A 6,000-nucleotide genomic window follows, 5' to 3' on the forward strand; every position below is an offset into this window, starting at 1 on the left:
CTGCCCACGTCAGCTTATCCCGTGAGGTCTGTAAAAAATATTTTTGCGGGGGAGGTCTGTAAAAAAATTTCCGTTGATGTAGCTTTACTCTGTGTGATGACATTATTGTCGTAACAACAATACTACATCTACCTAACCTAAATTTCCCTTAATTCTCTGCCCACGTCAGCTTATCCCGTGAGGTCTGTAAAAAATATTTTTGCGGAGGAGGTCTGTAAAAATTTGTCCGTCGATGTAGCTTTACTCTGTGTAATGACATTATTGTCGTAACAACAATACTACATCTACCTAACCTAAATTTCCCTTAATTCCCCCCCCCCCCCCCACCTGATTTTCATGGGGTGGCCCCCCTTCCCTCTATTTCCAATCATAACTTCACAAGTGACTAATTACATAAAGATTTACGTTTATTTTCGTGGATGTAGCATTGCTCTTATCGTAATTACAGAATCTAATTGCAAAAGCTAGCGCACAATGGGCACTCGTGGGAGGCATATCATATGACACCTAGAAGAGCAGACTTGTGGAAGAAACAATGGAATCGAGTGCACGTCCATATCACCGACGACGAACAAGAGTAAGTTGGTGCCCCCCGGGTGCGATCGCCCCCTCCATTGGATATGGATCGTACAGTGTGAGCGTGGCATCGTGAGGAGAAGGAGCTCAGGGCAACCACCTGACTTGTGTTGTACGAAGTGCAATGAAAAGTACATATACACATATGCATATATAATCCCGCAAACGAAAAAACTATACACACAGAAGATAGAAAATGCATGCAAAAAATTAGAAATTGCGAAAATACATGTTTAGAGCTACCTACAACTAGCTCCTCTAAAGTAATGCAAGCATGTTACCCTAGCACAGGGCTCCCTTCGCTCATAAATATTTGAAATTATTATGACTATATATGTAGAAATTATATTATGATAAATCTAATAAAACAAGTTTGGTATTGTTAATTAACGTTCGTATAGCGAACCGAGGGTAGCTCCGATGGCTAGGTTTCTTGTGTTGAAAACAACCCACCAGGTTTCAAATTCTAGACCTGACCTTGGTGGTCACATTTTCTTGCGTTTATTTATGGCCTTCTGGCGATGTGCCTTCAGTGGGAGACGTCGTCGGCGCTTTTTGCTAAAAAGTCCCTCCGTTTTTGAGAAATCAACCCGCAGTCCATGTTTAAGTGGATCTGGAAAAACGTTTCGTTTTTACAAAAACAACCTTACATTTGTAAGAATTCAGTCCGCGATCCTTTTTACAGTCAGAAAAAAAACAGAAACACACACGGGCTCTCCTCTCTCTCCCTCGCCTCCCGATCCCAACCGCCAGGAGGGGCCCCACCCCGCGCGACCTCGATCCGGTGCCGCGCCGATCTGGCGGCGGGTGCTGCGTCTTGCTCCGGTGGCGACGGGAGAAAGAGAGATAGGGCGTGAGGGAGATAAGAAAGAGAGGAAGAAAGGAGAAGGAGAAGGGGCACATGGTGAGGGAGGCGGTCGCCGGCGGTGGTGGTTCCGGTGACCGGCCGGCGGGCAGGGAGACGAGCTCCTGTTGAGGCGACGGAGCTCGGTGCGGGATGGTTCCTCCGGATCGAGCCTTGGCTCTCCCGAGGCGTGCGGTTGCGGGCTTGGATCGGGTTGATCCTTCTCCCCTGCCCTCCCCCTCCATGGCCAACAACACAAGGTGCGACGACCTCTTCTGCCCCCCCTCCATGGCTCCTCTGTCTCCCCCCACCAGCGCCCTCCTCACCCCTTCCCCACTCCCAACTGATCCCCAAGCTGCACCCTCCCTCTCTCATTAGATCTGGTCCGAACGATAACTGGACCGAGCTCCCCGATGACCCTGCTAGAGCTGCGTGAGGATGAGGAGACCATTACCTGCTCTAGCTATTAAATCAATTGTGAGTTTGGTCCTGGTAGAAAACTATGGTAGAAAACTATGAGTGGACAACAGCAACAGTGTAGTGATTTTGGATGCAAGGTCAAATCTGAACAATCAATTGCTCAAAGCTTCCGAACGCGAAGACATCACCATATGTGTGTAGTTTCTACTTCAGTTGTGTCCAGATGCATCATATTCTAATTTTCAGTTCTTTGGAATCAATTTGCCATGCAGTCCTTGATGTGTCAAGTCTGTAAACTGCTTTGTAAATGTTAAAAAAAATCAAACTTCTACTTTCACTATATGGTAGTGCACGTTTGAATATAGTCAACGATGATATGTGTAGTGGTGTGCTCTTTTACTTATTTATTTTCAAGGAAAAGAGCTGTGTCAGTTAATGCGCTAGCCATAAAACAGAACAAGTAAAATGAATATACAGCCACAATTACCTGCTCTCTAACAATAATAATTTGTGCTTTACAGAGTTGACTTGAACTGTTGTCTAAAAGCCATGTTCTGATTTTTTAATTTAATTTGATAGAGAAGAGATGGCTATTGATGAGGCCGAGCTTGAGCCTCTAGAATTTGCTGAGAAAATGCACACTCAACAGGAAATTACAACAACAGGTGAAGCAAAAATGTTTTTATAGTGCCTCTTTCGAAGCATTCAACTTAACTGTATTGAAGATGCTAATTACATCCTTTTGATTGCTGTTACTGGAGATATTAGTTCAAATTAGAAAACACAGTTCCGAGAGCCAATCTGTCATACTTGAGACTGTATGTGCTCTATGCTTGCCCCCTCTCACTGAAACATACACAACTAAAGTTTTACTAAGTATTTATGAGGTCACGGGTTCAAGTCCTGGAAACAGCCTCTTGCAGAAATGTAGGGAAAGGCTGCGTACAATAGACCCAAAGTGGTCGGACCCTTCCCAAGACCCTGCGCAAGCGGGAGCTACATGCACTGGGGCTGCCCCCCCTATAAGAAGCAATGTGTAGTGCTTATCTTGACTTTATTGTCAATGCAGTTGCGCAGGCAGTTGGAGAGTGCTGATTTCGATACAAGTGTGTCAATCTTCACTCCGGAGCAGATCCAAGGGATTGTTGAGAAATACTCCAGTTGACATATTTGAAGAGATGAGAGATTTACATCGCATCCGTCTTCTCCCTCTACTATAGCCGATGGTTGTATTCCACCCATACACACGAAGCATATAATTGCCATCTAGCGTTACTTCATGTAATCTGCAGTTTTCTCAGTGAAAGACTATAAGTGTACTAATTACATTGGCAGTGGCACCTGTTGGAACCGTCCACCTGGCTCTGTCGATTACCACCCAAGCTGTTGGCCTCCTTGTGGTGGTGGTCTTCACCCTCTTTCATCACCATGAAGCAGATCATCGTTGTGACGTTGTCCAGCACTGGCGAGAAGGGTGGCCCGCGTCGAGACGGCCAAGGTGAGTGCCCAACTGCCATTGTACGCATCTCCTCGGCTTTGTGTTCATCGAGATTGGCTTCTTACGCGACTATCTAGGTTGGGTAGTCTCCAGGTCAGGCTCGCTGGAATGGTGACTGGCAAGATGGAGAGGAATACAGACGTGTCCTTCACCCTCGACAATGACTAGCTGCATCAATTTTTCATTAGATGGTGAGAGCGTCTCGTTGAATTGCACACTTTCTAATGAAGTTTCAGATGTATCTTAGGGGTACAATGTTATACTTTTGTGCTCCCAGTGCCACTGCTGGATGTTGACTTGGTTGTGGGATTTGTCAAATGCCAATCTTAAATAGAAATAAGTTAGGCTGGCTGTAACGACAATGCAGGCACCAAGCAAAACTTAGTAACTGGAAATCTGCAAGTTCTTAATCATCTCTGGTTTGATAAAATAACTATTTGAGAGAGAGAGATATTACTGTAAAATTCTTAAACTTTGCGGCAGATGGATTTTGCGGCTTTGGATTTTCCTCTCTCTTGATTTTTCAAATTGATGTGGCTGTAGAAACTTGAGGCTGAATTTATTAATTGGTGTGCATGCGACCTGGATTGTGCAATTATTTTACAAATTCGTTGAAAGCTCGATTGGTAGGTTTGCTTACTTGTTTTTACTGCTTGTGTTGTTACATCTCAGAAGAAGTTCAGAAGAAATTCAGTGTGACATATTTTCCATCATGCACAAATGTGTGATAGATTTAGGACAGCCAATGTAGAGAAACATTAAGCCGTAAGGTCAACTCATACAAATTGCAGGTATAATGGACTAGACTGGTTACTGTTCTTTTAGCCAGCGTCAACAAAGAGAAGAGAGGCGTGTGATGCTTACACTGTGGAGAGCCTGCCATCTATGAAATGACATCATCCATGGGCGATGCTAAAAGTTCTATTCAAAGCTGGGTTGAGTTCTTGGTTAATTATGTGAAGATGATTAATGGAGACTACAAAAGGATGATCTCAAGAAATCGTTGCAGGCATATTTCTGCAATCTGTAATTCCTTCGCTAAACATAGCAATTGGGTAGCTCATGATCTTGCTTCCCTTGCTAGAGTGTCAGATACTTCTGAAACCTGGGTGGGCAGTATGGTGTGTATGCAAATGACTTTGTTAAGTAATCCAGTATTTATATATAAGCATAGGTTCTGTCGAAAAAAGTATTGGCAGGAACTTACAACCATTAACGCACATTATCTGTTGGTTAAGTACTCAAAGGAGTATGTCGAGATTTAGAAGTTGTTTTACTGTGCACATTATTAAATGGTATTTGATGTGTCTGCTGTTATTAGGGAGTTGAGAAACTACTTTTCTTGCCATTCATGGCTAAAAGTTGAATCTAAGCAACTAGCAATAGATTTAAATTTTTGAGAACAGCCACACTATTTGGTACTCCCTCCGTCCCGAAATTATTGTCTTAGATTTGTCTAGATACGGATGTATCTAATACTTGATACATCCGTATCTAGACAAATCTAAGACAAGAATTTTGGGACGGAGGGAGTATATTTTAGTTCTTTTCATATTTGAACTTACAACCATGAAGATTGAACACCATCACTTAGTCACTTGAACTTAAAATTCTGACCCTGACCTAACCTGGAAGCAACAATACGCAGGTCACATAGTCAATTTATTAGAGGGTCATTTTTTGGACAAGTATGCCTTCTATGTTGAAAAAAAATCCGTGTATTAAAAATTGTTAATGAAATTGAACAAAATGTTTGATAATTCAAAAAATGTTCATGATTTTTAAAAATGTCCAAATTTTTTAAAAAAGTTAGTGAATTACAAAAGAGTTTATTCATTCATAAAATGTTTACTAATTCAAAAAATGTTCATGCATTTCAAAATAAGTTTAGGTCAGGGTCAGAATTACAAAAAAATGTTCATCTATTCTAGAATTGTTCGCCGATTCATGAGAAAATGCTTAAAAAACATTCACAGTATAATAAAATGTTCACAGTTCTAAAAAAATGTTCGAAAAAAGTTAAAAAATATTCACGAATGATCAAAGCTATGCAGTCACACAGTAATGCTTCCGAGTCTTTTGAAGAATTAACTGCCGGGGTAGATCGGAATATTATAGTGTTTCTTAAAAAACATTTCTTGAAATTCGGAATAATTCTTTGAATTACCAAGTTTTTGACAACCACGATATTTTTTCGAAAATGTGAACATTGCTTCAATTTGTGAATAAATGTTAAATTGGAAACGTTTTCTTGCATTTGTGAACAAATTTTCATATGATGAGATATGAACAAAATGTGGTCATAGCCATTTAAGATTATGATTTTTTTTCTTCGGTTGCAATGCACGGGCCCTTTTGCTAGTATATATATATATATACACTTAGTATATATATATATATATATATATATATATATATATATATATATATATATATATATATATATATGTCTATTCTGCTAATATTAGCAGAATAACTATTCTGATAACACTTCTGCACTGCAGCTCAACGCAAGTGCACGTCATTGTTTGAACCAAGTGTGCTGCAGTACTCACACGAGTGAACTTCTCGTTGGAAAAAACTGCACGAGTTGTTTTTTCGGTACCGTTTTCGCTCTAGTTTTTTAACTATTTATCTAAATGAGGCGTGTAATATAGCGTTG

At 40.9% G+C, this 6,000-nt stretch overlaps 1 long non-coding RNA gene across 1 annotated transcript; it reads left to right on the top strand.

Moving 5' to 3' along the window:
• Positions 1-1,282: 1,282 nt before the first annotated feature.
• LOC123089707 (uncharacterized) lies at positions 1,283-4,614 on the top strand. The gene is made up of 5 exons (XR_006442362.1): positions 1,283-1,680; positions 2,420-2,505; positions 2,910-3,338; positions 3,416-3,529; positions 4,130-4,614. It is a non-coding gene; the product is annotated as an uncharacterized lncRNA (long non-coding RNA).
• The last annotated feature ends 1,386 nt before the right edge of the window (positions 4,615-6,000 follow it).

The sequence above is a fragment of the Triticum aestivum genome, chromosome 4B, assembly GCF_018294505.1.
Source record: "Triticum aestivum cultivar Chinese Spring chromosome 4B, IWGSC CS RefSeq v2.1, whole genome shotgun sequence".
Taxonomy (NCBI): domain Eukaryota; kingdom Viridiplantae; phylum Streptophyta; class Magnoliopsida; order Poales; family Poaceae; genus Triticum; species Triticum aestivum.